The sequence below is a fragment of the Crocuta crocuta genome, unplaced genomic scaffold (genome assembly GCF_008692635.1).
Source record: "Crocuta crocuta isolate KB4526 unplaced genomic scaffold, BGI_CrCroc_1.0 scaffold186, whole genome shotgun sequence".
Lineage (NCBI taxonomy): Eukaryota > Metazoa > Chordata > Mammalia > Carnivora > Hyaenidae > Crocuta > Crocuta crocuta.
The window spans coordinates 1,428,687-1,444,780 of record NW_027551569.1 but is presented as its reverse complement, the minus strand read 5'-3'; the positions used below and the strand labels follow the sequence as shown (position 1 = coordinate 1,444,780).

The 16,094-nt window shown below is 37.1% G+C and overlaps 1 protein-coding gene across 11 annotated transcripts in view; it reads right to left on the bottom strand.

Annotated features, from left to right (window-relative positions):
* CEP128 (centrosomal protein 128) overlaps positions 1-16,094 on the bottom strand; it is a 402,179-nt gene that overhangs the window by 339,727 nt on the left and 46,358 nt on the right. The window lies entirely within an intron of this gene.

The window sequence follows — 16,094 nt, the reverse complement described above, 5'->3', positions numbered from 1 at the left end:
ACTGGGGCAATGGAAATGTTATAAACTAGATTATGGTGATGACTGTACAACTCAGTATATTCACCAAAAATCACTGAACTGTACATGTTCAGTTAATTAATTTTATGATAAACCATAGCTCAAATCAAGTTGTTTTTTAAAAAGACATTGGTAAATATAAGTTTAATCAGTCAATAACGCTGAGCAGTAACATTCTATCAAAACCATTTAACAGTTAATATTTACTAAGAATGATCATTCTTGGGTTCCCAATTTCTACTGCTTAAAAACAACTAAGATATTTACTATGATACTCACAGTGCTTTACTAAAAACTCAAAACACCCTTTAGCATCAAGCTTCTCATTTATCCTAGTAATCAACCTTAATATCCCAATCAACAATTTACTGCTGCATCTCAAATAAATGCAGTGCCTGCTATAACAGAAAATACTGGATAAATACTAAAAAATATATAAAGTTGTTAATTCATGCAATTGTTACAAAATCAAAATGCCTTTATAATTCACTCTGAATGTAAAAAGTAGTTAATAGTAACATTCATCGGAAATAAATAATACAGAATCATCTCAGACTTATTAGGGTGGCTACTATCCAAAGAACAAAACAAAACAAAAACAGAGAACAACAGGTGTTGGAGACAAATTGGAACCTTGATACACTGTGAGTGGGAATATAAAATTGTACAGATCCTATGGAAAACAGTAAATTGGTTCCTTAAAAAATAAAAACAGAGTTACCAGCAATTCCATTTCTAGATATACACCCAAAAGAATTGAAAGCAGGGTCTTAAAGAGTAATTTGTAGACCCGTGTTCATAAGCAGCATTGTTCACAACAACCAAAAGATGGAAGCAACCCAAGTGTCCACTGACAGATAAACAGATCAACCAAATGTGATTTATACAATACAATGGAATATTATTCTGCCTTAAAAAGGAAGAAAATTCTAATATATGCTACAACATGGATAAACTCTGGATACATTATGATAAGTGAAACAAGCCAGTCACATAGATAAATGCTATATCGTTCTACTTATATGAGGTACCTGGAGCAGCCAAATTCATAGACAGAAAGTTAGAAAGGTGATGTCCAGGGACTAGAAAAGTAATGGGTATAGTTCATTTTGCAATATAAAAAGAGTTCAAAACAGTGAATGTACATAACACTGCTGAATATTTAAAAGTGACTAGAAGAGGGCCGCCTGGGTAGCTCAGGTTAAGCGGCCAACTTCTGCTCAGATCATGATCTCACAGCTCATGAGTTCAAGCCCCACGTCAGGCTCTGTGCTGACAGCTCAGAGCCTGGAACCTGCTTCAGATTCTGTGTCTCCCGCGCTCTCTCTGCCCCTCCCCTGCTCATGCTCTGTCTCTGTCTCTCTCTCTAAAAAATAAACATAAAAAAATAAAAATTAAAGAATAAGTGATTAGAACAGTAAATTTTATATTTTACCACAATTAAAAATCAATAGTAAAGAATGATATGAGGAAATAACCCGTCAATATCATCCATGAAGAGAAAAACAGTTAAGTACATTGTTGTACTTCCAGAAATTTTTCTATGCATATGTGCATGACTATTCAAACACATCCATTTCACTTCTTTCTCTAAACAAAAATAAGGTGTTACATATAGTATTTTATAAATTTCTTGCAGTTGACATATCATGGGCAACTTTCCATGACAACAAATAAATCTACATCCTTTTCCTTCATAAATGCATAGTTCTCCATAACTGATTAAAATAATTCTCTATGGATTTTGCTAATTCAAGATACAACCTTTAAGTGTAATTGTTGACTCAAAAGATATGAATCACTTTTAAAAAATAAAACATGAAATAAAATAAAACTTGGAAGTATTTTGGATTTTTATCCAAATCCTTTACGTTAAAAAGAAGACTGAGAAGATGAAGTTGTTAACCAGGGATGACACAACTAATTGGTAACAAAAAAAAAAAAAAAAGAGCCCAAAATGGGTCTCCCTTTCCATTAACATCCTATAAACCCATCATGCATTCATTCAATAAACATGCACAGACACTCATTTGTTCCAGCCGTTGTGGTAGATAGAAGTTAGGGATATGGCAGTACCTATGCTGTATCCACAGATCCTACCTTCAAATAGCTTCCTAAGTATTAAAGACTGACACTGAATGAGTAATTAGAATTTCTCTCCTTAAATTCAATGAGTTGAATGACTTCTATATTTCAGGAAAGAAGGTTGTACTTATTAGCATCCTAATCAAAATTAGAGCAAATACTGGGTCACCTCAGTGGCACAGTCAGTTAAGCATCTGACTCCGGCTCAGGCCATGATCTTTCAGCTTGTGAGTTTGAGCTCGCGTTGGGCTCTGTGCTGAAAACTTGGAGCCTGAAGTCTCCTTCGGATTCTGTCTTCCTTTCTCTCTGCCCCTCCCCCACTCATGTTCTGCCTTTCTCTCTCTTTCTCTCTCTCAAAAATAAATAAATTCTTAACATTTTTCTCTCTGCCCCTCCCCAACTCATGTTCTGCCTTTCTCTTTCTCTCTCTCTCAAAAATAAATAAATTCTTAAAATTTTTTAAAAAAGAAGGAATCCAAATACTAAAATAAAAAGTCAAAATTTTTAAGACAGTCTTTCCAATAAATGGTACTGGGAAAGCTGGACAATTATACACAAAAGAATTAAACTGGACAGCTTTCTTATACTATATACAAAAATAAACTCAAAATGGATGAAAGACTTAAAGGAAAGACTGGAAAGCATAGAACTCCTAAAACAAAATATGGGTAGTGAGCACTTGGAAATTAGTCTGAGCAATGTTTTTTTTTAAATCAGTCTCCTCGGGCAAGGGCAACAGAAGCAAAAAGAAACAAATAGGACTACACCAAACTAAAAGGCTTGTTTGCACAGCAAAGGGAATCACCAATATAATGAAAAGGCAACTTACTGAATAGAAGATCATTTACAAAAGGCATTACCAATAAGGGGTTAGTATCAAAAATATATAAAGAACTCATACAGTTCAATATAAAAACAGTCCAATTTATGATTTGTTTTATTTTGAGAGAGAGTGTGTAAGCACAAGTGGGGGAGGGGCAGAGAGAGAGAGAGAGAGAATCCCGCCCAGGCTCCATACTGTTAGTGCAGAGCCCAATACAGACCTCAAACTCACAAACCATGAGATCACGACCTAAACCGAACTGAGCCACCCAGTGCCCTTTAAAAAATCCCATTTTAAAATGGGCGAAGGGACTAAATAGACATTTCTCCAAATAAGACATAAAAAGACCAACAGACATATGAAAAGATGATCAATGTCACTAATCATCAGGGAAATGCAAACCAAAACCACAATGAAATATCACCTCATCCCTATGAGAAAAGCTATTATCAAAAAGACAAGAAATAACAAGTGTTGGCAAGCATATGGAGAAAAGAGAACCCTCATGCACTGTTGGTGGGAATGCAAAATGGAGCAACCACTCTGGAAAACAGTTAAGGAGGTCCCTCAAAAAATTACAAATAGAATGACTATACAATGCAGCAATTCCAACTTTGGGGTATTTATTCAAAGAAAAGTAAAACACTAATTCAAAAATATATATACACTCTTATGTTCATTGTAATGTTATTTACAACAGCCAAGATTTGGAAGCAACCTGTGTCCATCGATTAATGAATGCTTAAAAATGATGTGGTATACATACACAAAAAAGAATGGAATCTTGCCATTTGTGACAACATGGATGGTCCCAAAGAGGACATTAAGTGAAATAAGTCAAATGGGGAAATATAAATACTGTGCGATTTCACTTATATGTAGAATCTAAAACACAAAACATACAAATAGACTTATAGATATATCAAACAATCTGGTGGTTGTGAGAGGGGGATGGTGAAATAGAGGAGGGGGATTAAAAGGTACAAACTTTCAGTTATTTAAAAAAAATATATCCAAAATTATTTAGACATTAGCTACTTCACCACCAATAGCCAGTACATGTGATCATAGAGAGTAACCGTATTTGGAGGATTCTCTGTTTTGAAATTAATATTTGTGTTAAGTAGCTTCTGACATGGTTTCAACGGTTTCTGTTTGCTGGTATTTATCTACTTGGGTAATTTCTTCCCCTTGAGTGTGGACTGGCCCTAGTAACTTCCTTCTAATGAAGAGAATTTGGCAAAAGTTGTGAGATATCACTTCCATGATTAGGTTGCCAAAATTGTGACTTCCATTCTTGCTAGCATGTTCTCTCTTGCTGGCCCTCTCTCTTGCTTATTCTGATGAAGCAAGCTGCCATGCTATAGATGTTCTATGGAGAGGCCAGGTATAAGAAAAACAGAGGCTTCTGACCAACAAATTATGATGAAGTGCTACTTCAATCCAATTATCTTTAAGGGACTTAAGGAGCTAGGAAGCAGATCCATTAGTCAAGCCTTTAAGATGACTGTAGCCTATGAGAAATCCAAAGCCAAAGGACCCAGCTAAGCCAAGCTCAGATTCCTAACCAAAAGAATGGTCAGATAATAAATGTTTTAAGCCAGTAAACTCAGGGATACTTGTTATGCAGCCAAGATAACTAATGCAGTTTTTTTTAAATCTGTTTTCAAGTAATTCCTCAACCAGGAAATAAGTTAGAGAATCTAATGAACACAAAATTTATGCATACTTCCCACTCCATCCATGCAATTTCTATTTCACTGAATTTTGTTCTCAATTTCAAAATATCATGATTTTTCATGAGTATTAGTCTTCTCTGTAATCCACTGAGAGATGACCACCTCCTTAGTCCTGGCTGTGCCACATACTGGCCTTGTGATTACCTTCTAAATGAAGCACATACTAACTGAGCTATTCAAGCAATTTAATCTCTCAAAAAATCATTATCATCTTCCATAAAATGGAGACAATAACTTGCCCTGCTTGCCACATAGAGTGGTGTGGACCAAGAAGTACAGAAATAGTGGAACAAAAATATAGATGATATGGTAGAAAGTAATAGTTGTTTTCCAACATTTATTCCCCTACCCCAATTTCTTCTACAGTAAAGGAACCTTTAATGAGGTAGGTGACTGCCAAAAATGAACATCTTCTGGCCTTGTGACTTAAATTCTGGCAAATGGGATACAGGTATAAGTGTCAAGTGAGTTTCCAGAAAGTATCCATAAGAGAGAGCTCATAAGTGCCTTTTGCTCTCATACTCATTCCTTCCTCAATCTTGCTGCCTAGTACACATGCTACCACCTTAGATCAGGAATTTGAAGGCCCTAATAGCAAAAAAAAAAAGAGCATGACAGAAAAAGCCAGAATCCCTTACACATTTTGGTAGCACCACATGGAACCCTGGACTCTCTACTTAATACTTTTCCACAAGAGAGAAATAATTTTTGCCTTCTCTAAGCTACTGTTATTTGAGGTTTCTGTTATTTATAATTGAAACTGATCTTAACTGCTAGAGAAAAGCACCTGATGAAGTTCATAATGCTAAGCAAGTGTAACTCCTGCCTTATATGACCATAAGAACATGGGCAAATCATAATATCCTTGTTCTGTTTCAGTCAAGTCTGAAGAAAACGATTAATAAAAATGAACAGACATCATGGCTAGTCATGTTTAGTTTCATAGTTTAGAAAAGTAAAACATATGCACAAACTAGCACGACTGAAAATGAATAAACACAGGCGGTATTTTATGAGTTCCAACAGCAGTCAGTAACAATCGAGAGCCTAAAATACACATCTGGACAGTTCTTGTTTTCTCGTTGTCTCTTCTTTCTCATCAATTTCTAAGTTACATTTTTCTATTACTTAGGATACAGTCTAGGATCTTTCAAAAAGATCAAATATACAAGGGAGGAGCTTAAACAAGGTAACAGTTTATCTCTTTTTCATATTAGAGGCCAGAAGAAAGCTGGTCCCTAAGGTTATTCAAAGATCCAGATTTGTTCCGTGTTGCTCTAAGTTGTTATCCTCACCTGTTGGAGCTGGGTCAATGCTACATCCCCACTTCAACCCCTATAGAGAGGAAGGGAGACAAATTACTGGACAAATGGCTTTTTTTTTCAAGCTCAGAAGCCACATTCATCAGTTTTACTCACACTTAGTCACATGGTGATAATTTAGCTGCACAAGGAAACTGGGAAATGTCATCTCTACCCAAGTATCCGTGTGCCTGGATAAAACTGCCGGGGTCAGGGAGTAATGAGGCCAAGAGGGTGAGAAGCTGATACCAACAGGAAGAAGAAAGTCAGTATTAGGCACCACTTAGACTTAACATAACACGTATTATAATTTCAAGGTAAACCGCTTTCATCCTTCTTCAAAAAGGGTAAGATAAATGCTACTTCTCAAATAAAAGTATGAAAAGAGCATTTGCAATACTAATTTTAAATTTTTTTAAGTGTTCTTTATCTATTTCTGAGCGAGAGAGAGACAGTGTGAACAGGGGAGGGTCAGAGAGAGAGGAGACTCAGAATCAGAAGGAGGCTCCAGGCTCTGAGCTAGCTGTTAGCACAGAGCCCAACGCAGGGCTTGAACCCACGAACCATGAGATCATGACCTGAGCCAAAGTCGGACGCTCAACCGACTGAGCCACCCAGGCGCCTCTGAAATACTAATTTTAAAATTTAACAATATGTAACCAATTACAAATACACACACTTTAATTCCTGTAAGTCCACTTCTAGAAATTTATTCTACCAATTTACTTTTCATGTGAAAAATGGCACATGTACAAGATCATTAATTGCAGTGTTGTGTATAAACGAAAAAGACTAAAATAACCTGAATGTCCATCAATAGATCGATTAAATTATGGGACATTTGTTCAGAGGAATGCTTTAAAATATCCAAAGAAAGGAACTGGAAAACTGATTAGATGCTAGTATGGAACAATCTCAAATTTCAAAAACACATTAAATGAAAAAGGCAATACACAGAACAGTGTGTTTAGTATACTACCTACTACCAATTATGTAACAAAAAGGAAAGGAGAGCAAGGCCTCTCTCAAGGTGACATTTCACTGGAGGCCTGAATGACAGAGAGCCAGCCACGCAAGAACTTTGGGAAAGAAAAGAGAAGCCAATGCAAGGACACTAATTTAGGAATAAATTTGGCAAATTCAAGGTACAGAGGGAAGCCCAGGTAATACAGGTAATACAGGTAAGGAATGTGAAATAGAAACAGTTTCAGTAGGAATTTAAAAGCAGGGAAATAATTCACTGATATTTTTAAATATCGCTTGGCTAACTCTGGAAAACAGTCTGGATGTTCCTCAAAAAATTAAAAATAGAATTACCATACGATCCAGTAATTTCATTACTGGGTATTGACCCAAATGATATGAAAACACCAATTCAAAAAGATATGTACACTCCTATGTTTCCTGCATTATTTACAATAGTAAAATTATGGAAGCAACCCAAGTATCTACTGATAAATGAATGGATAAAGATGATGTGGCATAAATACACAATGGAGTATTACTCAGCCATAAAAAGGAACGAAATCTTCTCATTTGCAACAACTTGGATGGAACTAGAGAGTATTATGCTAAGTGAAATAAGTCAGTCAGAGAAAGACAAATATCATATGCTTTCACTCAGACGTAGAATTTAAATATCAGAGCAACCAAAGAAAGGAAAGAAAGACACCCCAAAAAACAGGCTCTCTTAACTACAGAGAACTGATGTTTATCAGTGGGGAGATGGTTGGGAGAAAGGGTGAAATAGGTGGAGGGGATTAAGAGTACACGTGTCATGATGAGCACCAATAATGTACAGAATTGCTGAATCGTCATATTGTACACCTAAAATATAACACTGTTTACTGAAATTTTAGAACAAATGAATGAATGAATATCACTTTGAGGAGCACAGACAGGGGCAAGTGCAAAATGAGGGAGAACAAGCTCAATGCAGGCCACTGCCGTGAGCGACAGCTGAACGACAGTAAAGGTCAGCTCCTCGGACAGAAGTATTAGAAGAAGACAAAATGGAGGACTTTATATAAAAAGACCTATATTTTATAATGGATTGGGAGTATGGTACAAAGAACAAGACTAGAGTCAGTACTGGATGTCCTCCGGATGGCTGTGATCTACTTCCTGAGACGGGGAAGACCAAAGCAGGAACAAGTAAAAACAGTTCTAAATGGAAGGGCATGGACTCTACCTCCTGACACAGCATACAGATACTGATAACTTTTGAATAAGATAATTCCCAATAACAAGTAAAGACTATTATTGTCTCCTCACTTTTGTTTCCCGTTTCTGAGACCTAGAGAAAAATATTAACAATTTATTTAATATTAAAAATTTCATTTTTAGGGTGCCTGGGTGGCTCAGTCGGGCTTAGGTCATGATCTCACTGTTCCCAAGTTCAAGCCCCGTGTCGGGCTCTGTGCTGACAGCTCAGAGCCTGAGGCCTCTTTCAGATTCTGTGTCTCCCTCTCTGTTTCTGCCCTGTCCCTGCTCATGTTCTGTCTCTCTCTCTCTCTCTCTCAAAAATAAATAATGTTACAAAATTTTTTTTTAATTTCATTTTTATCAGGGTTAATATGAATCAATTAAATTGATTACTAAGATATAAAAAAGCCCTAAATCTGTGTTGTTATATATATATATTGTATATATATATACAAATAACAAACTACAAATGAGAATGTCTTTTATTGTTAACATTTAATGAAAGAAGGTGAAATAAGAGCAAAAGCATTCTGTTTATGGGATTGTATTCTGGTTTTTCAGTATGTTGATTCCTCATATCTTGAACATCTGCTGGTTTAAAATCCATTTCAGTAAATATCTGTTAAATATCCTGCTGCTTTAATCTATGCAATAACCATATATCCTAAATGCAGTGCTGACAGAATTCTCAAAGTTCAATTAATGACCAACTCTTCCAGAAACAGCTGAATCCACGTATACACTTTTAATTTAAACAGTGACTGCCCTAGAGAAAACTAAACTAAAATAGACTTCTACTCCATGAATAATCAAACTTACCAAGTACGCATCCCACACTCAAATGGGTAGAATCAAGACAACGAATAAGCTGAAATTTCTGCTGTGGTATGAGGCCCATACAATACTGATTGTTACCAAAATTAAGTCTGAACAGAAAATATTTTTCATAATATCACATTATAAATAATAACCATTCCCTCCCAATGGGAAGTATGAAAGAAAGAAACTAAACCAGCAAAATCCTTTGAGTCACATAGGATTAACAAATCAGATCTGGGCATGTGTGATAGGAAGCAATGCTTTTTGCTTCTCAAAGAAAATTGTGTCCTGTAAACTTTCAAGATACATTTTAGTTACTGAGAAAATGCATGATAAACAACTGTAGCCTCAGAATAATGCACAATAAATGTGATTAACAGTGGTTACCAACAGAAAATGAAATTGGTAGGAGATAGGGACAGGCATTCATTTTTCCTTCCGTATTTGTACAATATTTTAAAGTTTTCCACAGTAAACATGCCTCACTTGGGTAATTTTATTTTGAACTTAAATCTGGACGGGGAAACAGCTGCAGACATTGAGAAGTTTAACATTCAAATAATAAAACTGCATGTTCTCTGACAGCATGCTATCATGAATTCACAAATACAACACAATATGTCAAACAGTTATAAAATGTAAATGTTGACTTCAATTGGAATAAATGAGTCACAAAAATCTATATTAAGCCTTGTGCAAATTAGAAGCAAACATCATGTGGCCTTCAGAAGACCTTCTAAAATTCAACATTATTAAGTTTTGCATTTGAAAACTGTTTCTTAATCAGGACTACATACACCCAAATGAGGTATGAGATACCCTCACTTAAGAGACATCCTTACTTTGAAAGGAAATCACAGAAAACATAAAACAAGCTGTAGCAACACAACTTGATGGGAGGAACTAGCAGATGAACACTTCAGCCAAGGGCACAATTAAGTGTGTATAATTTTCTAGGTTTAGACAATGTAACAGAATATGCCCTGATGAGCTGGCCACACTGGACAGCTGGGTAAACTGGTGAAGTATATACACCAATTACATCAATGAGCTGAGCACTAGTGAAGTGTGACACCCAATTGTGAAATCACAGCTCTACCTGATATGTAGTAACTCTTGATACATGGTAATAATGATATAAAAGAAGTTGGACTCTCTTTGAATTCAACTGTTAACTTTTAGCTCCGTAATTACACTTCAGACTTCCATTAACACCCTTGACTATGTAGACAGTACCTACTAGTTTTATTTGCTATATGAAAGAAATAGAAATAAAATGGTAACTCTTCATTATGGGTTCTTACTAAGTACTGAAAGGTGAACCACTAACAAATGTAATGTGCACTATGCAAATCAGTACTTTCAAGCTCCAAACTCAAACTATCCCAACTAACAGTGTCCACAGCTTACTCAGAACTACAAAAATCTCAGCAGGACACTGAGGATATTTGAGTTTGGAGCAAAGCCCTTGTTATAAGTATGCTCACAAGTTGTACATCTATGGGGCGCCTGGTTGGCTCAGTCGGTTAAGCCTCTGACTTCAGCTCAGGTCATGATCTCACGGTTTGTGGGTTCAAGCCCCGCATCAGGCTCTGTGTGGGCAACTAGCTCAGAGCCTGGAGCCTGCTACGGATTCTGTGTCTCCCTCTCTCTCTGACCCTCCCCTGCTCACACTGTCTCTCTCTCTCAGAAATAAATAAAACATTAAAAAAGAGAAAAAAAAATTTTTTAAGTTGTGCATGTGTATACCAAGTAAAAGGAGCCTCATACAACTGCTGCAAAATACCAAAGTCCTATCAGAAATGGCATTAGAAATATCAACTATAGTAATGGGATCTGATATATATGGAAAAAATTCAGGGTGTTTCATTTCCAAAAATGACAGTTTAGATAATTCAGACCAAATCTTCCACTAAAAGTAACTGCAAAAACTAGAAAAATATTTTAAACAAAAATCAGTTTTAAGGCACTAGAAAGCTGAAAAAGAGGGTATATGAGACCAACGTAAGAAACTCAGAGAGGTTAGTCCATCTTTTCTCCCTGAAATATCAACCCACTTCAGTAAAAGCAGCTGTGATACTGAGAAGCTAAATAGAATTTTTAACTAACGTGTAGGGTTACAGGAGGAAAAACTGAAGTTGAGTACGGAAGGGCATCCCTGGTTAAACTTCCCCCACCACAACCTAGCCTTTAGGCTCAAATCCTGAAGGGCTATCCATTAGCAATAAGGTGAACCAGAAAGAGCTGAAACCCAGCCCTGAAGTTTAACACTGAAATAGCTCAGCAAAAATAATGTAATCCAGGACTGCTATAGCTCTTAATCTATAAGAGAAAGTAATTACATCCTCTCATACTCAATAATTACCAAATTATCATTCTTAACAAATAAGAATGAAATATATTATCTGTCAAACAAAAGTAAGTGATCAAAAATAAACAGTATGCAAAAACAATGTAATCGAAATCCAAAAAAAATATGAAGAGAAAAAACAGAACTTTAGAAGATCTAGACAATGGATGGGGCATCTATCTAACTCAGTCGGTTAAGCATCTGACTTCAGTTCAGGTCATAATGTCACAGCTCATGAGTTTGAGCCCCACATCGGGCTCTGTGCTGACAGCTCCGAGCCTGGAGACTGATTCAGATTCTGTGTCTCCCTCTCTCTTTCTGGCCCTTCCCCGCTTGTTCTCTGTCTCTGCCGGCCTGCCTACCTCTCCTTCTCCCTCTACCCTTCTCTCTCTCCGTCTCTTCTCTCAAATAAATAAACATTACGAAACTTAAGAAAGATATATATCTAGACGATGGGAGTTATGAGACACATATACACAGCTTGAGGATTTTGGCAAATAACTACAGTTAAAAATGATGAAATGAAAATTCTGAAAGTGAAATATGTGATAACTGAGAATAAAAAACAGTGGGTGGAGGGGCGCCTGGGTGGCTTAGTCGGTTGAGCGTCCAACTTTCGCTTAGGTCATGATCTCGCGGTTCGTGGGTTCGGGCCCCGCGTCGGGCTCTGTGCTGACTGCCAGCTCAGAGCCTGGAGCCTGTTTCAGTCTGTGACTCCCTCTCTCTCTGACCCTCCCCTGCTCACGCTGTCTCTCTCTCTCTCCTAGAAATAAAACATTAAAAAAAAAACAGTGGGTGGATTAATAGAGTTGATTAAGCTGAAGAAAAAGGACAGCAGGCCCCGAGTGGAGGCGGGGCCCACCTACACCAAACCCTGCCCCTCCATGCCTGGTAACTTACTTTCCAGAGCAAGACTACACTGACCGGAACAGACCACGCCTCCTCCAGACCAGCACGGCACCAGTTCCAAGGCACCATCAGTGTATCAGTTCCCCAGTTTTGCATTTTTTGATTTGATTCTTGGTCAATTCTTATTTTATATGTATTTTTTCTTCCCTTTCTTCCTCTTATTTCTTCCCTTCTCTATTCTGATTGTTAGTTTGTTTAATCAGACATTTTTAATGTATTCTTTTTACATCTCATCCATATCTCCTTCTTTATTTTCCTCTCTCTCTTTCTCTCTCTTTGTATTAAGCAATATAGTTTCTCTCATTTAATGCCTGACAAGAATCAAATCACAACTTTTTTTTCTTTTCTTTTTACCCACCCCTGTCATTTCTCTCTTTGTATAGGATAAGGCTTCTTCCACCACCCTCCCCTTTTTAAATTTTTTCCAGGGTTACTTCAACGAACAAATCAAAGCCCACCTGGTGGAAGGTCCAAACCACCACTACAAATAGGGAGATAAAGCCAGCAGAGTCACAACAACATACAGCACACAACACACTCCAAAAACACATCCTGAAGGGCCAGTCCAAAATAGTGTATGACCCTTTTTTTTTAATATAGTAGTGCTCACAGGTGCAGGACATATAACAAGTTATTAAAACACATAAAGGACAGGAAACTAGCCAACATGACAAAACAGAAGAAATCTCAAAAGAAATTCCAGGAAGAAACAACAGTTAGAGGTTTGCTCTATTGTTTATAAACAATAAATCTGATCAAGAATTTAGAAAAATAGTCATAAGACTAATAGCTGGGCTTGAAAAAAGCATAGGAGACAGCAAAGAATCTATTGCTGCAGAGATCAAGGAACTAAGATATAGTCATGATGAATTAAGAAATGCTGTAAATGAGGTGCAAAATAAACTAGATGCAGTGACAGCAAAGTTGAAGGAAGCAGAGGGGACAGTAAATGAAAGAGAAGATAAAATACAGAAGATGATGAAGCTGAGAAAAAGAGAAGAAAATACCAGACCATGAGGGAAGAATTAGAGAATTAAGTGATTCAATGAAACATAATAATATCCATATCATAGGGGTTCCAGAAGAAGGAGAGAGAGAGAAAATGGCAGAAGGTTTACTTGAACAAATTATAGCTGAAAACTTCCCTAATCTGGGGAAGGAAGCAGACATCCAAATCCAGGAGGCACAGAAAACTGCCTTCAGATTCAACAAGAATAGGTCTTCACCATGGCATATGACAGTGATACTGGCAAAATACAAAGATAAAGAGAGAATTCTGGGGTGCCTAGATGGCTCAGTCAGATCAGATAAGCATCCAACTTAGGTTCAGGTCATGAACTCCCAGTTCATGAGTTTGAGCCCCTCATCAGGTTCTGTGCTGACAGCTCAAAGCCTAGAGCCTGCTACAGATCCTGTGTCTCCCTGTTTCTTTGCCCTTCACCCATTCACACGCTATCTCTCTCAAAAATAAATAAACATTTAAAAAAATTAAAAGATAGAGAATTCTGAAAGCAACTAGGGACAAACAGGCCTTAAACTAAAAGGGTAGACACATAAGGATAATAGCAGACTTGTTCAGGACAGAAAGAAGTGGTAGGAAATATTCAATGTGCTAAATAGGAAAAATGTGCACTTAAGAATGCTTTATCCAACAAGGCTCTCACTCAGAATATAGGGAGAGATAAAGGCTTTCCCACAGACAAAAACTGAAAGAGTTCATGAGTACTAAACCAGTCCTGTTAGATATCCTAAGGGGGACTCTGTGAGAAGAATGTTGCAAAGACTGCAAAGGACTAAAGACATCACCACAAACATGAAAACTACAGATAACACAGTGACACTAAATCCACACCTTTCAATAATCACTTGAATATAAATGGACTAAATGCCTCATTCAAGAGATGTAGGATATCAGAATGGATTAAAAAAAAAAAAAAAAAACACAAGACCCACCTATCCATCTATATGCTGTCTACAAGAGACCCATTTTAGACCTGAGGACACCTTCAGATTGAAAGTTAGAGGACGGAGAACCATCTATCATGCTACTGGAAGTCAAAACCTGGAGTAGCCATTCTTATATCAGACAAATTAGATTTTAAACTAAAGCCTGTAACAAGAGATGAAAAAGGACATTATATCATAATTACAGGGTCTATCCATAAAGAAGAGCTAACAATTATAAATGTTTATGCCCCCAACATGAAAGCACCAAATATATAAATTAATCACAAACATAAACAATCCTATTGATAAGAATATGGTAATTGTAGGTTTCTTTAATACTCCATTTACAGCAATGGACAGAATGTAGGAAGAAATCAATAAAGAAACAATGGCTTTGAATGATATACTAGACCAGATGGATTTGACAGATAATATGCAGAACTTTTCATCCAAAAGCAGCATAATACACATTCTTCTCCAGTGCACATGGAATATTCTCCAAGACAGATTACATATGGAATCACAAAACAGCCCTCAATAAATATAAAAGAATTGAGATCATACCATGCATATTTCCAGATCATGAAACTTGAAATCAACCACAAAAAAAATTTGAAAAGCCTCCAAAAGCATGGAGTTAAAGAACATCCTACTAAAGAATGAATGGGTCAACCAGGCAATTAAGGAAAAAATTCAAAAATATATGGAAGCAAATGAAAATGAGAACATGACAGTCCAAACCCTTTGGGATGCAGCAGAGGCTGTCCTAAGAGGAAAATACATTGCAATCCAGGCCTCTTTTTTTTTTTAATATTTTTATTTATTTCTAGGAGAGAGAGAGAGAGACAGAACGCGAGCAGGGGAGGGGCAGAGAGAGAGAGAGACACAGACTCTGACATAGGCTCCAGGCTCTGAGCTGGCAGTCAGCACAGAGCCCAACGCGGGGCTCGAACCCACAAACCGCGAGATCATGACCTAAGCGAAAGTCGGACGCTTAACTGACTAAGCCACCCAGGCGCCCCTCTCTTTTTTTTTTTCCAATGTTTTTTTTTATTTCTGAGAGAGACAGCGTGAGCAAGAGAGGGTCAGAAAGAGAGGAAGACACAGAATCCGAATCAGGCTCCGGGCTCTGAGCTGTCAGCACTCAGCCCAGTGCAGGCTCAAACCCACAAACCGTGAGATCATGAGCTGAGCCGAAGTCCGACGCTTAACCGACTAAGCCACCCAGGTGCCCCTAGGCCTATCTCAAGAAACAAGAAAAATCCCAAATACAAAACCTAACCACACACCTAAAGAAAGTAGAAGCAGAACATTACAAAAAACCCAAAAACCAGCAGAAGAGGAGAAATAATAAAGATGTGAGCAGAAATAAACAATATAGAATCCAAAAACACAGTAGAACAGATCAATGAACTTAAAAGCTAGTTTTTGTAAGGATCAACAAAATTGATAAACCCATAGCCAGACTTCTCAAAAAGAGAAAGAACCCAAATAGATAAAATTCCAAACGAAAAGGGACAGATCAAAACGACAAAAATACAATTATGAGAGAATACTATGAAAAATTATATGCCAAAAACTGGACAACCTAGACAAAATGGACAAATTCCAAGACACCCACACACTACCAAAACTAAAACAGGAGGAAATAGAAAATTTGAACAGCCCTATTACCAGCGAAGAAACTGAATCAGTTATCAAAAATCTCCCAAGAAATGAGAGTCCTGGGTCAGATGGCTTCCCAGGGGAATTCTACATTTATAACAGAGTTAATACTTATCCTTCTCAAGCTGTTCCAGAAAGAAAGGGAAAAAAAAGGAAAGGAAAGGAAAGGAAAGGAAAGGAAAGGAAAGGAAAGGAAAGGAAAGGAAAGGAAAGGAAAGGAAAGGAAAGGAAAG